Source organism: Ambystoma mexicanum, chromosome 9 (genome assembly GCF_040938575.1).
Source record: "Ambystoma mexicanum isolate Mex_15411 chromosome 9, UKY_AmexF1_1, whole genome shotgun sequence".
In the NCBI taxonomy this organism is placed as follows: domain Eukaryota; kingdom Metazoa; phylum Chordata; class Amphibia; order Caudata; family Ambystomatidae; genus Ambystoma; species Ambystoma mexicanum.
Window position 1 is genome coordinate 612,186,429 of NC_090931.1, and position 25,235 is coordinate 612,211,663.

The 25,235-nt window shown below is 44.7% G+C and overlaps 1 protein-coding gene across 1 annotated transcript in view; it reads right to left on the reverse strand.

The window, feature by feature from the left end:
• The window catches only part of TP53I13 (tumor protein p53 inducible protein 13), a 141,614-nt gene extending 116,631 nt beyond the window's left edge, over positions 1-24,983 (reverse strand). Inside the window, exon 1 of the mRNA XM_069613937.1 lies at positions 24,879-24,983. The gene's annotated coding sequence lies outside the window, so the exon portion shown is untranslated. The remainder of the gene's footprint in view (positions 1-24,878) is intronic.
• Positions 24,984-25,235: the final 252 nt, after the last annotated feature.

The following is a 25,235-nucleotide window of genomic DNA, read 5'->3' on the forward strand; positions in this document are numbered from 1 at the left end:
ATGTTCCCGACATCCCGTTCCCATCTGACTTTGAGGCTGGTCAGCTCTGGGGTGGCGAATGCATTAATAGCTAGTTACCTTGGTGGGGATGTGTTGTGGAAGTAAGTTGCATTCCAGGGGCGTGTAATCTGGGGCATCAGCAAGTGCTTGCCTGTGGCCACTGAGTGCATGTGATAATTGTGTATAGTGGTAGTGTCCTGCTGCCGAAATACCATATTCCTGCTGGAGCATTTCAAACAAAAGAATAGAGCCCTCTGTTAAGATATTTCCTATCGTGGTTATTCCGGCCCTCACCCACCGGGTTATTCCATAGTGGTTGTGCCATGGTAATCTTGTTCCCCCAGCCTATGTGCTTGTGTGCCTGCCTCCAGACGATTGCGATGTGAGAGGACATTTTTCTGTGCGGGGGGTCTGGATAGGCGTTGATATATTCTTGCGAGTGGTGGGGTGTCTTGCCTGAAGGGTAGTTCTGCTCTAATGTGTGGTAGGTCGCGGTCCCCATGGAGGAGGTCATGGACTATGTTTAGTTGACTGGCCCAGTAGTAGGACTTCAGGTGTGGGACTCCGATACCCCCCTCCCAGATCGATTGCTGCAGCGTGGTCAGCGCAATTCGAGGTTGTCCCCCCCCCCCTTCCATATCAATTCACTGAGGAGGCGTTCCACCCGGACAAATTCCGAGTTTGGTATGGCCAGTGGGGCGTTCTGCAGTACATAGAAACCGTGGAAGTGCCATCCTTTTGAAGAGGGCCGCCCTTCCCACGAGTGTGAGGGGAAGGTGCATCCAATGTCGTACATCCCCCGCGAAGCGGGCCGTTAGTGGGTGCAGGTTGTGACGCACATAGTCTGAGAGAGCCCCGCAAACCCATATGCCCAGATAGCGAAAGCCTTCTCTTTCTATTCGGTATGGGAGTCCCTGGGGATTGCCAGATCTTCCCCTTTTACTGGGAAGAGAACTGATTTCCCCCAGTTTACTCTAAGGCCACTGAAGTCCCCATAGGGTTATGATTGGGCATGCTTGGTCTGGATTACTCAGGTAGAGTAATAGGTCATCCGCATAAAGGGAAAGCTTGTCCTCCCGTCCATTTGGCCAACGGAATCCGGACCACGTGGTGACCTGTCGGAGCCATCAGGCCAGTGGCTCGATTGCTAGGGCGAAGAGGAGGGGAGATAGAGGACAGCCCTGGCGGATGCCTCTGCCCAGCAGGAAGGTCCCGGCAGTTCAGCCCACCCTAACTTTAGCTAGTGGGGTTTTGTATAGGAGTTGAATCCAGCTAAGGAAAGTTTTGTCGATGCCCATGCACCTCATTGTTGCCAGAGGCTAGCCCACACCACCGAATCGAATGCTTTCTCGAAGTGTGGCTCTTTCTTAAACGCAGCTGGGCCGATTTATCTATATATATATTTTTTTTTTTTTCTTTTGTTTTTCTGTTATTTACTAACCTTTGTGTTACTCCTTTTCAGGGGGGGGGGGTGGGGGAAGACCGCCACACTTTGGTGAGCCACACCGGTTCGGTGGTGGCTTATGCATTATAAGCTTTATACTCCAACAACTTGCATGCCCACAAATACAGCATACGCCAGGAAACTCAGTAAGCCAACAATGATGGCGGAGTCAACAGAGATGTGTTATCACGTACAGCAATCACTCTAACCCCTGCTGCCCCTCCCAAAATAACAATGCCAGCTGCTCTTAATAAAATCCAAAAGCCGTTCCAATGGAGGGTTCGCTCTATAAATGATGCTGTAAATAAAGCCTCTTTCTTCATACCACATGGGTGGGTAGAGGAATGACTAAAACCACAGTGGCGGCGGCTGTCTCACCAATGCCGCAATCATTGTCTGATGCCACTATATTACACCCTGATGTGAATATGATGGGAGGCAATGGATGCAGGGGTCCGTCAGACTCTATTGCAAGCTCCCCACAGCAAAATCTGAATAGCCCAGTGATTAATAGCCTGGAAGCTGGCAACATATCACTGTATACCAATGCGAGTCACTGATCACCATTTGTAGTAATCAATCGGGTGAGGGCAAAGCACATGCGGGTAAAAATCCAAGCTAGGGGAATCTTTCATATATATTCATCCTACCCCAAGGCAACGCCCCTAAAATCAAGCGTTTAATGATGTCTTTCTGCATCCAAGTGTACCTCAATCAAATATGTTAGCAATAACTCCCTCAGCTATAAACAACACATTAATAACTTTATTTAAGTTAATAGAGAAATAAGACCAGAAACTGACAACCCAAGCTGAACAAATTAATGCTATTCATTTGTGGATGCAACACACGCAACAACAGACACAGATTACGCCGACAATTGCATCCAAAGGAGGATGATGATCCCTGAAATTATTTGTCCTATTGAGATCCCGACCACTGATCCATTAGTGGCGCTAGCGGAAGCGTCCTGGATAAGTATTGACTATAATGATAATCAGGAAGTTGGAAGCGACAACTTAAGCAAGAAACAAATGTGCGTTGAACTGCCTGCGGGAGGGGGACCTGACAGAGTTGATCCAAGCTAAAACAAGTGTGCGGAACCATCAGGAGGCCTCTAATGACACGTCAAGTGAGACCATTCCAAAAGTAACCAGTGCCCCAACACAACACTCTCCATTAAATGAATTAGTTCAAGCACTTGAAAACAACAACAGGAGTGTTTTAGAAAGTAAGGAAGCAAAAAAGGCTTCTGAGGCTGGATGGATCAATGTGGAAATGTTACCTCCTGTTAATGCTATAGAAATGGTGAAAACAATGATTGATTCTTACCTGGCTGACAAAGAGAAAGCTTCGGGAATGTCAAAGAAAGATGATGGAATAACATCAGGTGATGAAACCCACCCACCTATGCTAGACAAGCTGGGCCGGGGCTCTCAAGGCATATATGGGGCACCTAGTAGAAGTAGGTTGCAGGTCCAAGATGCAGAGAGAGCCTGGACAACACAGCTAGGAAAAGAGATGGTTACAAGCAATATATCCCACCAAGGCCCTGACAATCATACACAAACTCAACCCGAAGCCATGATAGAACAAGGCCCACTCCCACAGCAAGGTAGGGATTATGCCTATGCGTTGACTAGACCTTCACCGTATCCTTACAAGCAAGTCTTGTTAACAGCCACTGATCCTTTAAGATCTATAAATAATCGGATGCAGCCACATAACTACCAGGTAAAACAGACTCAGCCTAAGATTAATTATAGCTGCCACTCCCTAATAATAAAATGCCGGGGAGGACAGTTTAATATGTTTGATTTAAATCGAGAAAGCGTGTTAATCATTTTTGCAGATATTCCGGAGTTGGAGTCGATTACATCCAGAGATATTGAACGGATTCAATTTATTGCAGGAAGGAATCTCACAGTAGTAAGATTATGGATACCATCAGGACTAGTTTGTTATGTGTTATGGAAAGCAAAAATGCAGCTCTTTGAGATGGGTTTTTTGATAGCACAAGATCCGGAAAGAATACCTAGTCAAAATACACATGCTATATATTCATCTTCTAGACCCTTAGAAAAACTGGATCACAGAGCAAGATTACAATCCAACTCCTCAGCATTCTCTAGAAAATAACTAAGCGATGGTCAGGAGGCACCACAAATCACTGTGGGATGTTGGAACACACAAGGCCATACTCACCTCAAAGTATCAATAAAAGAGTTTACTACCAACTTTGATGTGTTAGCATTTCAGGAAACCTGGTTGCTTGTGGCACCGGTGTGGGATAATTATGCTGTTTCGCTGGTACTGGCAATTAGAGGACTAAAAGGCAGACCCTCTTCTGGTCTACTCGTTGCGGCTCGTTTGACATCAGGCTTTAGTTTGGAACACTGGCTACACTACAGTCGTTTTTTTGCAACTAGTGAAATTGATTTAGTCCAGCAGGAACAATTGGACTATTAAATATATACTGGAATCCGTATAGAATATTGGATGATACTTTTTATTTAAAATTATCCAGTATGCTAGAGATGATTGCTCTAGCAACCAATGTAACTTCCACTTTTGTTGTAGGGGGTTCCAACATAGATTATTATAACAACAAAAAAACAGGTCTACAATCGAAGGTGGTTTGCCTTCATGTCAGAAAGATCGTTTATCCTTGTGAATGGTGCAATCACAGGAGATATACCAGCCCAAGCAACATGGCATAGAAAAAAATTGCTCCAGCATAATTGATCATACCTTTGTTGATAGCAGGCACTTTTCAAGAATAATTTCTTTGAACATAATCACATTACCTGAAAGTGATCATAATTTATTAGCAATTCGATTCAAGTGGCACCAAGCCAAATAGCAAGAGCAACAGATATATCTACAACAATCTTTGGCAATTAACAATGCCAGAACGAGATTTATCTGGTCAACATCAAAATTGCAGGCACTTAATCATATACAGGCACATGCAAAATAGTTTGCATCCTTATACCCGAATCTTAGATCAATTTGAAGATATTATTCTTATAAGAAACAACCAAACAGTAAAACATACTAGTGCAAGAAAGGAAAGCTGCATATCGAAGAGAACGTAGGTATATTCTGAAAGCGGGCTCACCATTGATGCTAGAAAGGTTAAGATCAGCAAAATGTAGCTAAACCAATTGGACTAGAGCATACAAGGCTAAATTATTTAATTATGATAGTGAAGCTTTTTTCAAGACTAGAATAACAAAAAATTCTGCTGCTATGTGGATCTTATTGAATGAATGCAAGCGACCCCATCAAATAGAAGCACAGGTAAATGGTGTATCGGAGAAACAATGGTCTACTTATTTCAGCGACCTATATGATGATACTAGATTTGATCAATTAATTTACAAGATGCAAACAATTACACAGTGGAAATTAGAGTGTTCCCCAAACACGATTTGTGAGTACATTAAGCAAGCAAGTAATTTGAGAGCAGCAGGCCCCGATGGGCTCCACAATAGAATGCTTAAAAGAAATGTACACCTTTGGGCTGAAATTTTGCACTCCATGTTCCAACAAATTCTTGTGTATAAATCATTACCAAGCATGTGGAAATCCTCGATTCTTGTCCCGATATTCAAGAAGGGTGACTATTCCAAACCATCGAACTATAGGCCCATAGCCCTTCTTTATATACCGGGCAAGATTTTCGCAAAGTGTGTACTGAGGGACTTCAATGCTTGGACATCAGCATGTCATCTACGCGATCCCCAGCAAACAGGATTTGTCAAGGGCCTAGGAATGGGTAATGCCTTAAAATACCAATGTCATCAAACAAAACAACCAGTATTTTTCGCATTTGTGGATCTGCGGGCCACGTTTGATTCAGTGTCGCGTGTTCTACTAATGTCGAAATTAATACGTGACCAATGTCCATCTTCCTTATGCGACATAATACATGAATTTCACCACAATACAGTTATTCGTATAAGGCTGAATCTACAAGGTTTGTTGTCAGCGGAAATAACGACATTGCGGGGCCTTAAGCAGGGGTGTCTTTTAGCCTCTGCAATATTCAGCTATTTGATTCAAGATGTGAAACATGTGTTTGAGACAATAAATACTTATTCACCAAAAATGAAGTGACTCTCGATTAAAGCACTCATGTACGTGGACAACTTGGTCCTCATAGCCAAGACTCCAGTGGGCTTACAAAAGTTGACAGCATTTGAACAATATATTAGCTATAATGAATTGAGCATTAATACATCAAAAACTCAAAAAGTTGTATACAAGCCGACTAAATGTGGAGGTAGATTGAACAAATGGTCTATTAATAACATACCATTGGACATTGTACCCGATTACTTTTACCTTGGCATGTGTTTTGAGGGTTTGGTAAAGGCGAAGGCACAGCACATAGCAATCGAACACAATATTCAAACTGCGGTTTCTCAGACAAAAATTATGCTACATCGTTATGGCAAATTCACGGTGCTCCCAGCTCTAACTTATTGGAAAGCAAAAGTAGTTCCAACCATTCTATACGGCCTTGAGACAGATACCCCGATATCATCTAATACTTGTGAGAAATGGGGAAAAACTTTTGGTTACAGATATTGCAATTACCACACTGCATTCCCATTTCCTGGATTCAATATAAATTGGGGCTTACCTCGTTATATGCAACCTATTGTTGAAAAATCTGTGCACTATTCCAAAAATGTATAATATCAACATCTACCCCATGTATATTGAAAATATTGGCGGAGTATATTGTCTCAAGTTCCCATTGTTTTGTACAAAAGTGGTTATTGGCAATTTATCAGATCTTGATGCATGCAGACGTATCAATTGATTTATTAATAGCCAATCCAGATAAAGCAAAGAGATCGATTTATAGAATGGATTGGATCGATAATCATGAGAAATGTGTATGTTAGCACTCTATATCCCCTGAAGTATTCCCACCGAAACATATGGGTATACCCGAAAAATACCTTGAACAAATACCAATTGTTTTCTACAGACATGCAATATTGCGGTTCTGTTTTACTTTATGGCCCACAAGGGCCCTATCTTGTAAACGAAAACCTATAGCAAAAGAAGAAAATATCTGCAGATTTTGTCGGAATGAGGGGATAGAAGAAACTGTTGAACACCTGATTGTGAAATGTCTGAATTGACGTCTCTTAGAGTAATGCACTTTAAGAACTTTCATAAATATCTGGGACAATTGGAAGACAAAACGTGTTGGGCGTGTATTGCAGGCTCTTCTCATAAGATGTTAAAGATAGCCACAATTATGTTTCTATTATCTTTAAAACTTGAACCAAAGTAAATGTGTTGTTGAACATGGAAAGAAGCAACGAAAACGATTATATTAAATTCTGTTCTCTTTTTTTTTTCTCCTTCCCTTTTAGGTTTGATGTTTTTATTTCATTTGGGTATCTGTTGGTTATGATAATTGCTAGATGCTAAATTTGTACATAGATGTAAAATGTTTATTTTAATATAGGCCTTTTTTTAGTGATGAAAAAAAAATGTAAAATTGATTTATAATATGTTTTGTATGTAATGAAAAAGTGAATTGAAAAGTTGATTAATTTCAGCTATATCAATAAAAAAAATAAAAAATAAAAAAAAAAAATGCGCCTGCACACAAATGTTTCTAGGCGCGACAAGACAGAGGGAGAAACATATGGAGGACAAAACAACGATTTTACGAGGCCCTGTGTCATTCAGATCGCGCTGAAAGTGCCGAGGGGGCCGGGGAAGGGAGAAGGTAACTCAAAAGTACAGCCAGCGTGTGAATCGGTGCACGCAACTCAATAAGTGCAGCCAGCGGTTGGCTCATAAGTGCAGAGGGAAGGGACAGTATGGTTGCAGATACAGACCACAAGTGCTAGTGAAGCCGAGAGGCAGAGCGAAGTGCAAGTTGACAAGCAGGAGCCTGGGCCCCTAAGTTCAGAGGTTAGCCAAGTGACCAGTGCGTGGAGCAGTCGTGACAACAGCTGGGGTACCATGCTTTCGTCCTTAAAATATAAAGATTTGAACAAAGCCTAAAGCACAAACTCAAAGAGATTAGCGGTCTATTCCACCAAAACACCTCAATCTGTGTTTGTTTTTATAATGTGTTGAATTAATTCCCCCCTCCATGAGGCTAGATGGTCCATCATGGACATGGCAAACGCAGGACATTTATAGACAATGCTGCAGCAGCTGGAGTGCAAGACTGTGTGCCCTGTGATGTTTTTAATTAGCAGGCATGAGGCTAACTAGACGGGCCCAAGGTGGGAATTCAGGGGCGCCTGCCTCTCTTGGGTTTTCCCAAATTGCGGATGAGTCAGTATGCCAATGAGAGTCAGACTGGGAGAAAGTTTAGACAAAGGACCTCATCACGAGTTGGGTGGTATCCCCGGCAGTATTACCGCCGGGGCTATTAGTGTTAACACTAAACCCCCCGCGCTATTAGCGCCAGATCATGGGTTTGGAGGAACAGTAAGTCCACATTCCCCATTGGGCCCATTCGGGAATTCCCCCATTACCCACTGGGCCCAATGGGGAATTTTCGGCACTACTACCCCCCGGCGGTATTAGCGTGTGGTAATCGCACTGAAAATCGGCAAAATTGTTGCAGATTTGTCTCCAGCTCAGAGCTGGGGGTAAATCCTACCAAACCCGTGATTTGGAGGACCCTTAAATGCGGCAGTAATAGCGTTACCGCTGCATTTAAGGGTTACCGCCAAATTCGTGATGACCCCGAAAGTCTGATCAGGGTGAGGGAGGCTGAGAAGGACAGATGTATGGATGAAAGAGAGAATTAGAGGCAGTGGCGAGAAGGAATTCAGTAGAGATTGATGAGACAGGCAACAGGGGTTGTGCGAGGGGGCAGACGCAACAGATGGATCAAAAAGGTTCTGCAAAAGAAGAAAGGATAAGAAGAGCATCTGTTTTAGAGATAGGAGGCAGTAAGGAGAATGTGAGATCAAACAAAGTGAGGATGCAGATGGGGAAGACAGTGAAGGAATAGAAGAGAGATAGGTGGGTAGAGACGAGGTTATGAAGAGGGAAGCGTATGCGAGAGGCAATACTGAGAAAGAGAAGAAAACAGAAGAGGGGGGGTAAAGACTAGAAAGGCTTGGTCAGTGAATAGAGAGGACAAATGAAAGTTTGTGAAAGGGAAGCAAAGTACCAGGTGCAGAGAAAGTTCTGGGGAGTGGATGGAGAATAGAAAAAAGGTAGAGTGCTATGTAGAGAATACAGACTGAAAAGAGAAGGGACAACGAGAAAACATCAGTAAAAAAAAAAAAAGAAAAAAAAAGAAAAAAGAAAAAAAAAGGAGCTGCTGGCACATACGTGAAGGTCTGCCCTGGGAACCAGATTGTCGAGAGATTGGCACTGCATGAACCATCCTTGAAAAAGAGGCTTAACCCTGTCCAGGGAAATGGTTTCCAGTCATCCCACATGAGGCAAGAGTAACCAACTGTCTGGAGATTCAGGTTGTCTAGTGCCAGGTTTTACGAGTAGCTCACCTAGCAAACTGACCTCTATAGACTTTGCCAACCTCTATAGACTTTGCCAACTACTAAAGGTCATGAAGAATTCCGGACATCATAGTTCCCTAATATTCAAGCCTGCTGCCAAAATGAACCATTGGTTTGACAAGGAACTGACAGTTTTATAGAGCTATTGGCATAAAACCAAAACCACAGAAGACGAAAAAACCCCATCAGTACCACATGTGAAATGGCAACATACAATTATATTGCTCCATAGGACCTCCCGTTTCTTAAAAACCAAGCCGCGTGTTTTTGATACCCCCGTCAAAGGCACTGGGAGAGTAGTACATTGGTTTCAAGTCTATTAACTTAGCAGCAGTTTCTTTGTGAAGAATGTTCTTTTTTAAGAAAAAGCATATATGTGTCATTAATGAAATACTGATATACACATTTATCTGCCTCCCTACCTTTTAGGACTATGAGGTCCATTCACCCTGAGGAAAGCTACACATAGATGCCGTTAAACATCTGGCAAGCCGAAACGTGTACTTTAGTGCCTCCCTTGAATATGTATTAATGAGAACTGACCATGAATGTTTAGGATTCTAAAACTTAAACGGTGGCAGATTAGAAGCATGATCATGCTTTCATCATGAAACCTAATAGACATTTAGATTAGGTGTACAAAAATAAGGTTCCTGAGACTAACAAACAAAGAAAGTTAGAAATGTTACCAACTTGGGAAAAAACAATGTTTAATGTTTGATGCTTAACTCACACTCTCTTTATGATTTTTGTTGTTTGAAACAAATGTGAAATTTAGATCCGTTTCATATTCCAATATATTTGTTTATAATCCAGTACTCTTCTTTTGTTTAAATACTTTTGAACATTGTCCAATACAGTCACTGTCATCTACCTTTTGAATTTTAATCATTAAATATTGACAAACTTTAGACACTTTGGATGTTTTTCTTACCTGCGACTCTGCTTGAGCATAGAAAATGTCTTTGTAAATTATAGCTGAATAATGACAGATAACTGTGCTGTCTTCTAGTGTGGTTTCATCCCTTATGTTAGAGGCACCACGAAGAGGCATGACCGTATGTGGTACCATACAAAATATCAATAACCAAATGGTTCAGACACAGTATTACGAATAACTCACTCATTACAGGTGTGAATGGCTTCCTCAGTACATAATTATTATTATGGTATTTATTGAGCGCAGACCTAGCTTCGAGAGGCATCGGTACGCTTTACAGAGGTATACAGCAACACAGATACTTCTGCAAAGCGCTCCTTTGTGTAACAACAGTACAAATGCATAACTGAGGTCTTTTCATAGGTAACAGAACAGATACACAGTAGGGGTAGGATACAGGGGACCACAGAGGAGGGTTACAGCTGCACAGGGTGGCGGGAGTATAGGGGCGGACAGCGTCTAGCGAATCAGGTGGCGCGAGGGGCAACGTGATGGCCTGTGTGTTTAGGAGGAGGGACTCCTTGAAGAGGTGGGTCTCGAGTTCTTTTCTGAATTGTAGGAGCGTGGGGGCAAGTCTGATGCTGAAAGGGAGGAGGTTCCATAGTCTTGGGGCATAAGCAGAGGAGGCTTGTGTTCTGGTCCTTTCTTTTTTCAGCGGCGCATTTCAAATCTGTACGTGTCTTGGCTTCTGGTGGTGCGCGGTCTGCCAGAGATACAGAGGTTCTCCACAAGGTAGCTGGGTGACTTGAGGGCAACTGCCTTATAGATGATGCAGCAAGACTTGAAAGTGATTTGTGCATGCAGTGGGAGCCAATGAAGGCCGATGAGGGTGCGGGTGATGTGGTCATATCTGCGTAGACCCTTAATGAAGCATGCAGCAGCATATTGGTCAATTCTCAGGGGCACAAGGGAGGACGGAAGGAGGCCTTTGAGGAGGGCATTGCACCCATCAAGGTGGGATAGGAGCCTGTGGGTTTAAAGGTGCCCGGTGGAAGAAAGGGCTTGACTTTCTGCAGGAAAGAGGCTCCACAGTAATGGGTAGCATTAACCATGTAGAGGAGTGGATCTGAAGCGCTGGCAAGGTAGGACCTGGACCAGCGTGGGACAAGGTGTTAGGAAAGATTTCCATTTCATGTGCAATTTTCCCTCCAGTTGTATCTCCCAACTTTTTGCTGATGTTTAACACCATAGTCAGACTATAACAGGGGAGCCCAGCCTTCTGCTGCACTCCTCTGGGTTTTTCGCTCACTTCTTATGGGGAAACTGACATGCCCTTAAGACAGTCAGTACTGGGAGACTGTTTCCCTTAGACCTCTCCAATGTTGCAACTTTTCTGTGACGTGTAAAAAGTGTACAATGTACCTTCCAGTACAGTACACTTGGGTCTATTCGTCATTTCCAAAGGCCCTAGATACACTCAAAGGATTTTTTAAGGAGAAGTGTAGATGTGCCTAGGACAGGGCTGATAGCATCTTATCATTTAGTATATTTTTAACCCTTTCCTGCCAGGTAAACCGTGATTACCACATTTGGCACAAATAGGTGGCCTGGCTCCAAAATGGCCATGCCACAAGGTTCTTTATCCTGTCCTTTGGCCATCTTGCCCCTTCCCCAGGTCGAGTCGACCCGGGTCAGTCCTGATTTGGGCATGCATTCTCCCTCAAAATGCCAAGCTTTCGCAGGGTTCTGCGTGCCTCCAGGATGTGGGCTGGAATGTCTGGTTCCAATACACATCCTGGGTGACACAGTCTGGTGTGCTGTGAATGCCTGGGACAACTGTGGTCCATGATTGGTCCACGTATGGTATGCCTGTATGTGAGCAGATCTCCAATTGGGTCCTCTTCGTTTTAGCACAAAGGAGATTCTGGATAAGAGAAGGCCCCAAACACTCATACCACGTCGATCTCTGGAGTTCTCACGGAACCAAGGATACGATCCAAGTATCCTGAAATTAAGAAGCCAAGACGAGGAACCGCAGGAAGGGTTGGCACCCTGAGCCCGCTTTCGTCCCGTGGGACCCCTCTGCATTTGGTCGCCCTAGAAAGTCTGCGAAGGCGCTTCGACCCATTGGAATAGTGGGACCAACTATTCTCGGCACCTTCATCAAAACCTGCAAGTAAGCCTTTTCGGAAGAGTCCCCGGGCCAACCAGTGGGCTGACCAGTTTACGCAGGCTCTTGCCCCGATACCGCCGCCGTATCAAGGAGGCCATCGAAACTTGGTATATATCGCTAGCTCACAGCACCCTCACACTGAATTTCATACACTTGGCGTTCCCAGATCTGAATGAGACGAGTGTGCCTGAACCGGAGTATACGCGTATACAGAGTCGCCCAGCCGTGGTGACGACCTTTGCAGGTGCGCTGCATTTGTGACCCTCTTGCCCCTGAAGCCTGCTGCAGTGAAACTGGCTTGATCCATCCACCGGGAGCGGAGAAATCGCCGCTGTCCAGTTTGGGAATCATCACTGTATCTTTGCCGCTGAAAGCCGCAGATTTGTCAAATTGCCACACTTGAACCTGCAACCGAAGTGGGCTTGACTGCCGAAGTTTGGTCCGGAGTGTGCCAGGGGTCGGTGAGTAATCTCAACCCTAACCAGTGGCCACTTCGCCTCCATCCATTTTTACACACAAGTGGCCCCTGGTGGCCCTGCTCCTTTCCACTGCTAGTGCAAACTATTCCCAACTCTTGGAATCGACTCTGCCCTCAAGTGCAGACCCTCCTCGAATAGTGGGAACCTATTCTTCATCGCCTCACCCACCTTACTGAGTTGCTCCTTGAAGAGACCTCATTCTGACCATTTGAACTACCGCGTGCGCTGGCATTGCATGTACATTTCAGCATTAGGCTCCACTCTTCTTAGGGATTGGAATGCCTCTCAGTTAGGGTTGCGTTGGATGCAGAAGGGCCTAAAGACTACTTGCATTGCCCGTTTCCTTCCCCTTTTAGGTTGTGGACCCATTTTGTGCATTAACCCTTTAGACCCCAATAGTCTTGTATATATGTATCTAGATCGGATTGTGTTGGCTTAATAATATTACTGTGATTTGATTTATGTGTTGAAACAAATGTATTTTTAATATATCTACACCCGACTGGGAGTGATTTGTAAGTGTCCTGTGTGCTCAATGAGGTCTTTCAGTCACCCTCACCCCTCCCGAGACCTAGTCTTGACTGCCGCCAAGCTACCTTGATTGGTCTGCCTTGTCCAAAAGGTTACCCTGTTCCAAGAAACTAGGCTGGCCTCCTGAACCTCTGCCCACCAGGTTAGAGTTCAGAAATCCATCTTAACACAAAGTCGCTGGTCCCCATGCGCCGATGTAGGTGGTCTGTGAGCACCTGGTGGTCTACTGCGTCGAAAGAGGCAGAGAGGTTGAGTAGAACCAGGAGGCAGGGGTGGCCGTCATCAAGTATGTGGAGGGTGTTGTCGGCCAACTGTATGGTTGCCGTCTCCATGCTGTACCTGGGTCTGAACCCAGTTGGTAGGTTTGAAGATTGCTGGTGTCGATGTGCTGTTACAGTTGCGCAGGTACCGCTTCCACGATGATCTTACCTAGGAAGGGGATATGGGAGATGGGGCAATAATTACCTGGGTTGTCAGGATCCAGAGGAGGTTTCTTTGTAGAGGGAGGATTTCTCCTGTCTTTAGGGTAGATGGAAAGGTGTCTTGAGTTACGGAGCTGTTGACGATTTCCAGGTAGGGAAGGAGAGCTTCTGCAGGCAGGGTCTCGAGGATTGATGCTGGGAGGATGTGGTTTGTATACGATGTGGCTTCAAGGGCAGCTAGGGTTTCTACCTGGTCCTCTGTACAGTTTCTTGAATGTTGTCCAAGGCGTGTAGATTTTGCGAGGAGGGACACGAGTAGCGCGTGGTGGGGTCTGTGGATGCAGAGTTGGTGTCTCTGTGCTGGCGTCTCTGTGCTGGCAAAACTAGCCGATTCTGTCGGTAAGGTGCCGACGGCGGTGGATTTTATTTAGTATGGTGGGTTGGGTAGCGAGTTGACGCAGTACTTGACCGATTTGAAGAGGGCTATGCTTTTGTTATGATGTTCCGATGGTAGGAGGCCTTGGCTGTGTGGACAGATCTCAAGTGGTCTTCTGTATGGTGCTAGCAGAAGTGGAGGGACGGTGGTGGGGCAAAGAGTTGGCTATTCACCATGGACCCCTTCTCTACATCCTGGAGCACCCCACCCAGCAGCCCACTTGGAAAGAAATGTGTTGGAGGAGAGTTTAGGCACGCAGGTACCGGTTGCTCCATCCCACACACAGCTTGCTTGCACCCATTCCCAGGCTCCACGTGTGATCACTCCACTGCCCACCAGCACCTTCCAGAATCCTGCCTGAACCTTTGACTGGAGAGAAGGCTGAAGGAAAGATCACCTGCAAGGATTGTTTATATGTATATGCAAGCAAGTTTAAAGGAGTGCGTGCACTCCTGCGTGTGCCTTTGTTTGGCGTGGGGAGGGTGCCACCCTAGGAGCAATGTGCTTTACAAGGAGAGGCTAGCATATATTGTAGACAGGCATAATGAAAATGCACTTTACAGTGGCAATGCTTTTTATATTCTGGGCATAGTCATTATGATGAAAATGTTGGACAATGCCAATTTGTGCTGAGGTGACCCAACATCCATCTATTGGATAAATTCTAACTGAGTTCAGCTTTTCACCGGTTATTTACTATAAGCCTAATTTAACTTGTAAGCTGTTGGGCACTACTGTAGCAAATTTTGGACCTTACCGTTTACCATCAGCTTCATTTTGCTTGTCATTTGTTAGCCGCCTGGTTTGCCCGGTTCACGTTCATGGCGATAACCCTGGCTACCACTGCACTGCAAACCTACCTGACCAAGGCAGCCCTGCTCCCTGTGTTCTTTTAGCCCCATTGCCTTGCCCCATCATGCAACCATCCTCTTGATCCCATCATCTCGCACCTGCCAATCCATTTCATCCTCCTCTATTTTCTCAGATCTCAAAATTATACTTTAAAAGGCTCCCTGAAGATATCCTGGCAATCATAATAGGTGGCCTCTACCTATCCAACATGGTCAAGACCCATCAACTACACTGGACTGCAGCACATCTCATCTTCCTACTCAAACTCAAGGGAATTCCCCAACTCTCATCTTGCGATCCCTACCTCAACTACTCGGCACTCTTTCCACACCTATTTCTAGAACCTTTCACTTATGCACCTCACCATTCTGCCTCCCTCATCCATCACCAAATTAAAATTCAATCCCGACTCAATGGTTTCCGATCTTGACCAAGTCAAGGCAGTCCCTCCAAGCTTTCACTCCTCTTCCTGTCCTCTCCATCAAACTTGCCTTTGTCGACTTCAATAACAGACTGGCAAATGACTTTCACAATCCTCCCCACTTCTTTATCCCCTCATGTCTGCACCATTAGCCATGGATATTCCCTGTCATCAGCCAGCTGAGGAGAAGTTTGTGCCTCCTCTTAGCTACTGGCACAAGGACTGCTCTCCATTCACTCCCGCACACACTAGTGATGACCCTCCAGTCCATGTTATCCCTCCCAGAACAATACTCCTTGTCCTCCTCCGTTTGCCAACTTGGTCTACTTCTCCTCCAAAATAGGCAACACCCTGCACACCCCTTTTAACCCATTGTTAGGGGAGTTTTCCTAATGTCCTACTGGCAGTAAGACTTTAGTAAGCTATTCCAGTGGTTTGTAGATCCCAACTCTTGAGAGCTCAGGATCTTGGTAGAGTGGCAGAGCAGTCAGGCTGATCTTAGTGGAAGAAGGGAGCTGTAGGTAAGTACACTGAATCTTAGTTAGACAGGCATAGCAAAGAAGCATGTACACGTATAAGTATATAAAAAGTATAGATTTATTATATGTACACCAGATTTTCTTTAAATACTTCAGAAATGTATATTAGAACACTTAGGAATACTTGATAATACACATCAGAGGGCACTTTTAACTTGTGTGTGTTTGCATTTACATTTTTTGAAATGTTAGGAATGGAAAAGTCAATAGTATCTTATTATCGGTTACTGCACACCCACGCGGTTTCTCTGGTAATACATTTACTCTGCAAACACATATAGTTAAGTCACTTAAGGGAGGAAAATGGTTAGTGTAACATAAGCTTAGTTCAAGCTTCTATAGACTGTTTCTTCGCCTAGCAAGTCCTTTAAGTCACAAAACGTGAGGCTTGAAGTGTTGGCAAGCAGCAAAATACAAAGAGTTCCTGTGGATTTCTTCCAGTTTCTAGTGTTATTGAAGCAGCTAGTTAACAACAAACAAGGGAGAACTTAAAACGGACTCAAGAAGGGGACACAGGCACCGGCCTGCATCTGAGGTAAGAGGGGGTTGCCCTGGATGTCTCTATTTGCACTCCAACGCTCGGAGCAACTTCTTAGAATCAGGTAAACAATACCTTTTTCCCCACAGTACCTTAGGCTAGAAGAGAATGTTTGAGCTGGATGCTCCACGATGTTGTAGCTCTGAACCCGACCTCTGGATTCCTTGGTCTGATGGCCGAAGGCAGGATAATGGACGGGAACTCTTTGCAGAAGTCTCAAGGGAGGACCTGTAGCACGACTTTCATCAACTCCTAGGGTATTGTGCGGTTTTAGAACCTTTAATGCAGCACCAACAAAGGACAGGGATCGCCCGGTCAATCTTCTTCGCTTCCCGCAGTCCAACGCCAAGTTGAGGGGGTGTGGGCGAGTTGGATTGGATCTCTGGAGTGTCCTTAAGGGTTCAGTAAAGATTTGGACGGATTCTGCCTTTCCACAATGATGCACTCAAAATGGGCAGCACGTCTCCTGATAATGGGGTTCTGCAGCTCTGGAAACACCTAGTACCTCAGGAGAGGGCTCATTTCAAAGTTCGTCTTGGGACTCAGTCCCACCAGACAAAGGGAAGGAAGTCCTTGTCGGAGCTCTGTCGCACAGAAACGGGGTCAGGAGAGCAGTGGTTGCGTCAAGTGTTGCAAAGGGTCTGCAGGCGTCTCTGTTGTCTTCTTCTTTGGTTACTTCAACTTCCAGTGGCCGACTGAAGTAACTACAGAAGCCTCACGTTTTATACAGTTCCGGCACACCCTCCACTACAATCTCTCAGCATTTTACAGAAAAGACTTCTGGCAGTCCAATAAGGACAGCCAGACCCTCTGTGGGAGCTGGACCCATTCAGGCACTCTGGCAAACAAAGGACAGGGGGTGGAAAACTCCTCCCCCACTTCCTGCCTGCACAGACACTTTGGGGCCTAGACGGGGATACCCAAGGGTTCCCACCGAAGGCAAAACAAACAAACACAAACACACACCCTCCCCCTCCCAGAACGGTAGATGAAGGGCTAACAAAGAACAACCACGCTAGAAATGGCAAAAAAAAAAAAGAAGTGAGGACCCAAGTTTGAACTTGGGTGCCCCTACTGTGCACTACCAAGGCTATGGACATAGAGCCTGCGGTACAACAAAATACACAATAGGTAAAACACATCCATTGGCACTCCGCTGAAGGTGGTGTGTGTCAATCTTTCAGACTATAGACTTTTGGGAGAGATACTCCATCCTTAAGAACTGTAGTTACTTGAGAATATAAAAAAAGAATCTTAAACAAGGACCCTAAGGGTCCCCAGCAACACTGCCCATAAGGAGCTGTGTGCTTTGGTTGCAAAAAAACAGATGCCTACAAGAGCTATGGAGCAGACAGACTGCACAGTACATGTAGAGTACACAAAATAGAGTTCCGACAGAGCCCGCAAGAATGAATGAGAGGAAAAGGGCTCCACTCATTCAGGATCGAAAGAAAAAGGTCCAGAAGTCCAGCATAAAGTGCTGGGGGTCTCACTAGGATAGGGGATGAAGCATAAAAATTAGAAATCTCCCTAACACCCGTCCCTCTCCATCATCTAAGACCACAGCGTTTTTCCAACTATCCCACTTTCTCTCCAGCTCACATCCATCCTTTGCTCAGCATTCCCACCCTGCACTCTGACTAATTTCTGCACACTCCAAATGATCAAAGAGCTTTCAGTCACCTCCTACCTCTATTCCCCCCCTTCAACCGCCCCCTCGCTCAACAGGCCTTTTTACAACCTTTTAAAATAGCCAAGTCTAACCCATACCAAAGAAACCCATTGCAGATCCCAAAAATCTCTCATTTTATAGCAATTTTTCCCTCAAAGCGCAGCCTTCTAAAATCCTCAAGAGGGTGGGCTACAACCCCATTGTCGACTACCTTCAGCTATACACACTATGACCGACTTCCACTCAGGACTTCGGAGTAACCATTACATCAAAACTGTTCCCACTCACGTTTTCACCTTTCCAAACACTGCCATCCCTCCCATCCTCCAAACCCTGGTCTAAAAGGATAACTTTAGAGACCATACTGGGATCATCTGATGATCATCGAACTACACTAGAAGTCATTCCCACATCAGACGTCATCAAGCTGTTGAAGACATCAGCAAATATCCCAGAATGGTGGGTGATGATTTGGGGATGAGCTTAGGATGACTTAATGAATATGCTAACATCATCCCCATTTTAGAAAACTTTGTTGCTGATGCTTTTAGGATGACCTACTGATCACTTCAAGAGATTGCACTTTTGTCCCTGATGATTTGGGGGGGATGACTTACTGATTGCTTCAGAAAAATCTGAGTTTGTAGGACGATATGTGGACCAATAGTTTGTCATTCTGCTTAGTTGCACTTATGCTGAATGATCCCCCACTGTGGCATGGGTAAAGCTTGAGACTATGTTGGGCCAAAGTGGAACCCAGAGGCCTAAACATAGTATGCACCCGTGAGAATCCTTTGCCATCTCAGTCAAAAGCAGGAACCCAGCACCCTTGAAATCAATACATTTCCATGCTGACTTGTAAGGTAAGAATTGGCGTAGTCCCACTGTGTGAGACTACACAACACATATCTGCTTGGTATTAGGTAAGTCCACCTTTTGGTATAGGTATAAGCTACACAGGTTGGCAGTGTGACTGAGCAGCCAGGCCTATCTCAAGAGGGATAACTGAGCTGTAGAGCTGTACAAATGAAATCTGTAAATACAAGTAGCTAAGTAACACTTACACTCAAGGTTTCAGTTATAAATAGTTATTTATTTAATTAACATCAATGTTTAAATAAGTGTTCTTTAGAAAGGCAATTCATGTAACAATGTAAATATGCTTTTTAATTACTTTTCAGAACCAGAGCAAGAGTGGATCATCTTTGGATATGCTTCATACACAATTGCTACACCCTGGGGTGACTTCAATCACAAGGACATTAATTGGCATTTATATATCACACTAGTGATATTTTGCAGATTCTGAGGTTGCAGAAAGGAAAGAAAAAGGTTAAACAGGTTCTCAGTATATGTGAGGACAACTAAATATTCCAATGAAATCTAGACAAGCCTTTCCCAGCAGTAACAGTCTAAAACAAGTTACCACCGATGAGGGACAAACCACATCAAAGTCAGTGGGCTAGAAGGGTCTGCAGGGAGTCAGGACAGCCAGAGTCAATTTGAAACAGTCTATGGAGCTGTGGCACTTCTTAGAATCAAAAGGTCTTGCACAAAGTTAGAGAGTTTGTTAGAAAAATCACTTGTAGGGTCACAAGCTGTGAAAACAGAGTTGGAATCAACTCTAAAAGTAAGCCACTGCGATTCCCAACTGAGAAAAGAAAGGCTACAAGGCAGTGAGGTAAGTACCCCCAAGTCTAAACAGAACCTCTGGTTTGAAGAAGAGTGGTCCAGCTGGCTTCTGTCCTGCTACAGCATTGCAGACCCTGTGTTCCTGAGCCTCAGTCGTGGGGACAATAGCGAGGACATCTGTAGGGCTCCTGCGTTGGCACTTCGAGGTCGTTGGCAGCTACAGGCTCTTTTTGATTCAGCGGCACTTGCAGTTTCAGCGCTTAGTAGACAGCACTGTTGCGGATCTCTGGTAACGGTTGGGCTTCCTTCACTCCATGGGTCTGGTGAGGGGACTCTAGCTCTGGTCTTCCTGCTTCTGGAGGGTTGTTAGGAGACTCCTGGAGCTTCTAGCCAGATTTCAGATATTTCACTCGACTACAGATTACACTGCCCCTGGCACTTGGTTCTTGCAGCAATGAAGAAGTACAGCCAGACAAGGAAGATGGTCCAGTCGAGTTAGTCTCTGGGTTACTTGGTCCCACTAACCCAAGGGGACAGGTCGTCCATTCCGGAGATTCTCTGTCTGAAAAGGGAGTTTCAGCACAGCAGCAGGGCTACACCGGGCAATTCAAAGGTCCAGGAGGATGCAGCAAGCTTCGTTCACGGTTTCTTAGTCGGTTGTTTCTCCCAGTGGTCGACTCTGCTTCTCGTCCCAAAACCCTCACCTTTTAAACTGGTTTCTCCCCTTCATGCACAACTTTGGCTGTCAATCAGACATCAAGGGCGCAGTCCTGAAAGGACAGCCAGCCAGCCATTAATGCCTGAATGCAACCAGTCCTGAAAGGACAGGGGAGTTTCGGGACCCTCCCTCACATCCTATCCTTCAAGACACACTGGAGCCAGAGGCGGGCCTCAGAGCTGAAGTGCGCCAAAGGCAAGCCGAACAAAGGGCTCCAATCTGTTCGACGCACAGAGCAAAACCCAAGAAAGACCTCACAAACAGAAAATGGCAAAAAAAGAAGACAGGGGCCGTTTTGATAAAATTGTCACCCGTGGGTGCTATAGTGCAGCTGAGGGTTCGGCCTGTGGTAGAAAAGCACAATGGCAGGAAAATTTAAACCACTGCCACTAGCCATTTACAAGTAGGGAGGGCAACATACAAATGTTACATGAGAATGTAGGATAAGGGGCTACTAGGTAACCCCCAGCACTCCACACAAGATGGTGTGTGCTGGACCCACAAAGAGAAAAAGTAAAGTCAATTATTCTTGGGAACAGTAGTTCACACAAGAAAAGGTATTTTAAACCTTATGAGAAATATTAAGGATTTCTCAGTGACACTGCACTGAAGGTGCTGTGTGTCAACATACACAAAGTAGATGCATATTGTCAGACTTCCAAAACGGTGTAAACACATAATCCAAAAGTTCAAAACATATGAGGCAGTGGGAAAAGGGTCTCACTCACTCCAGGGTTACAATTAAAAAGGCCTACAGTCCAGCAAAAGAGCTGGGGGTCTCCAAGGTTGAAGAGAATTAGCACAGAAATGAGAATTCTCCCTAACATGACTGCACTAACATATGTCAGTATTCACATGCACTCCTTCACACAGTATTCATGTTTGCTTTGCGCAAAATCCAATAACCAACAACCATAACGAAAAGTACCTCCAGGCTAAAAAAATAAAATAATTAAAAAAAGAGAAGGATGCAAAAAAGAAAGAATCAATAAACAAACAGAACCACGAAGTCCCATCAACCAATAGTTCAACTACCCACAACCTACCAAATACAAGCAACAACAAACCACAAACAGCAAAGACTAAACCCAAAAGACCATGAGAAACACCAATCAAAAGAGGACGCCCAATAAAGAACACAACTCACACATCATGCCTCGCCACAAGAAAGACAAAGAAGCCAGAAAAGACAACAGAAATAATAAGAAATCCCAAACCACTTGGGAAGGCACGGACCAGCATGATCCCACAACCCCAAAAAACTCAAACATCCGAGATGGCCCAAGGAGACATACAAATAACAGCAAAGACAGACTACAATGCTCGCTACATGTCCACATACGACAATGTGGTAAACAAAAACAGCACAGCAACAACGAACCGCCAGCCAACAAGCTTCACGAATACAGACACAACCAGGACACCAAACGGATGACAACTAATAAACCATCCCAACCCAGTCTCCACCATGGACAATACCCCAACCAGAACAAGGAACAAATTGGAAACCATCACACTCACTCTACACCCACTATATCACCAAGACTAGAACAGAGGGGTAGCTATCCTATTTACCACCCGGAAACAAACCAACCCCGCCATAAACCTCATCGGTCTACTCGACAAAGAGACTGACCAACAAAGAACCACCCCACCCAAAAGTCTCAATCCACCCCTAACGCAAACCCAATCAACAACACACCAGTCAGAACAAATAATACTAACATCACAAAAGGGAAATCCAGCAAACTACACTGCAGCCTCCTCAACATTAAATACATGGCAAAACACTCAACAGAAATCAATGACCTAAGCGAAGGAGGCACAGACGTGCTCTTCCCTACAGAAACCTGGCTCTCAGACAACTATAAAGCCATCACGAACGAAGCAATACCCGACAATTATAAATTAATACACGCCAACAGAGAAAACCGAAGAGGTGGTCAAATCGCAATTATACACAAAAAAACACGCCTCAGCATCTCGAATCATCACAACCAACGTAGAAGACTATGAATCCCTCCTAATCAAGATAGAACACAACAACCAATCCAACATAATATTCCTACTGATCTACAGACCATCTTCTTACAACCCCAACTGCAACAAAACTAGCAGACGAGGCCGCCATGCAATCAACCCACCACGACAACCTAGGTGAAAGAGATCCCACTGATACAACAGAAGACACACTCAACAATTGGATCACCAAGGCCATTGACCAATTAGCACCAGCTAAAACATTCAAAGAAACACCCAAAAAACTGGCAGCAAAATGGTTCACAGAAGAACTGAAAAAACAACTGCAAAATGGAAACAAAACGGAGAACACAATACACCAGACAACTCAAACTGTACAAAGCAACATGGAAAAGCAAAGATGTTGTCGATGCACTGCGTTTCGGCCTCTTAAATTGAGAAAGTACACATCCATGCGGTGGTCTTCCAAGTTAGTGTAACAGGGCCTTCGTCAGGACAAGAAAGTGATATTTCGTGTAGAAATTAAATCTAACCCCTTGTTCAACCCCTGGTTGAGTGGACCAGACAGGGACAGATGATCAAAGTAAAACAGCACCCAATGAATGTGCTCGATTCGTTAAGAACCACATCTACGGGTCTAATGGGAACAGATAGGGGAAGTGTACCTTACAATTAGACAGATGCGGAGTGAAACATAGGCGGCGACAATCAATGAATGTACTATGTCCGTTCAGACCCCTTTTCTCCAGGTCACTAAATGGCTCAGGTGTGGAAAATGTACCTTGCAGTTAACCTGCTTGCTGCGACAAGTGTCAGCAGAGGGAATAATGCTCTTCTGTCAATGGGAGACCCAAGTTCTTCTATAGTTCAAGACAGGGCATACGCCTCCGTATTGTACCCGATCGTGCATGAAAAGAGGTTTGTCTCAGTTGCTTCCATCCGCTGAGGGACGCGCCACGGTCTGCATAGTGTCTTTGCGGACATTATCCTGCGCAGGTATAATTATATATGTAATCAATTACACCAGAGCACGGTCTGTGTAGTACCTACACAGCAGTTACCGCGTCTATAGACACACAGGGCTGGTCTTGGGCATCAGATGTGGAGCTGCCCCAAACCAATGCTATGAGCTGGGGAGAGGACAATTTTTTTTTTAAAGCGCCCACGAGCAAACTGTAACTTCCTCTGGTGACCCCCATGCAAGAGGAAGTAACAGTTCTCAGCCACAACCTGGTTTATTTATGGAATATTTGTCGGATACGTGGATCCAGATTATTTATTTTTGCAAGGTTTGTCGGATACCTGTATCCGACAAACATTGCATAAATAAATACACATACAGGTATCCGACATACATTGCATGGATAAAGACCCCTATTAACATCACACACGATGCAGCCACCCAACTGCTTTCAGAGGGGAGCTACAGGAGCTGTGGTTCAAGTAAAGGAAAACGTTGCTCATTGGAACAGAAATGACCCTGTTTGAATAGTACCCAAGGCAAAGTTTTTTTTAAATTAAATTGGATCCAAATTGTGCATTTTAAAGAATATTTTCTGAGCACCACTGGTCAAAAATATTATCCGCGTAGTGAAGTATCTCATCACCAGTGCTACGAAAGTGGAATTGATATATAGTTTGGTAAAGAAGCAGCATGAAAGAAATTGTGCCGTTTTAAACTATTATTTTGGACATTTCCTTTGATAGCAGGTCAACTGCCAGCTCCACCCCCCCCTTAACCCGCCGCCTCAGGCACCCCCCAAACTCCGCCCCCACCCCCGGCCCTTGTGGAATCCCCACCATTTTTTTCCCCCATTTCCATATATATAGTGGTGGAAACAGAAAAACTGGTGGGGGATCCCACAACACAAGGGCCGGGTGGGGGAGGAGTTTAGTTGGCGTGGTCTAAAGGGGGCGGGGCTCGTAGTGGACATCCAATGCTGGACTATGTAAAAAAGAAAGAAAAAAAAAATAAATATATTTATATATATATATATATATATATATATATATAAAAAGCGCCCGACGGCAGCATTGCCTTTTACCATGGCTTTGGCACTGGTGTGTAATGCACAATGCTCGCTACATGTACAACTGAAAGGAATCAGTTGTACATGTAACTAGCATCGTGCATTACACACCAGTGCCAAAGCCACGGTAAAAGGCAATGCTTCCGTGGCGTGGTGCGCTTTTCTTTTTTTTTTTTTTTTAAACTATTGCAGCGTGGTTCATGGTCTTGGGCGGCTGACTCTGACCGGAACCTGAGATCCGTCTCCATATCTGGTGCCGGATCCCGGATTCGCCGAAAGAGTAGCTGCACAGCAGTTACTGCGTCTGAAGAGCATTGCAGAGCCCGAACCGTACTGTAAATGAGCTTCGGAGCAGCTACTGTGTCTATAAAACCAACAACAGGCTGCCCCATGTAATTTCAAAACCAGATGTTTAGAAAATCACGGACTTACAATATTTCATTTCAACAAGTGATAAGTACAATACAAGCTTCAACGTGCATTCCTAGAGGTTGCAAAAGGGCTCCTCTTAACAATATAACAACAAAGGGGTGGGAACGTCTAAGTTGATGGATGGTAAAAGAAATGCATATAAAATTCACTACAAGCGCTGGATTGCATGCACTCACCTGATGCTACCTGGAAACTAGACATGAGCGTTTCATAAACGGTAGTGTCTAGTTCCTATTTGAGAAACGGACCATAGCAAGGCCCGCCTCCACTTCATCACGTGGGCTGCTCGCCTCGGCATCAACGTCCACTTCATCACGTGGGATGCTCTGGATCACGTGGGTTTGAACGTTCACCTTGTCATCTTTTTGCACGAGCGGGAAGGCAAGGCGTTGTGGGAGCCATTACTCCTTTGCAAAGCACATTTGGTATAGTTGATTATTATTTGGTTTCTGGTAAGTCTTAAAGTTATCTCTTGTTGATTGTTACTTTAATGCAGAGGCAGTATTGGGAAGGGGTTATTTCTGTGTGTTTTG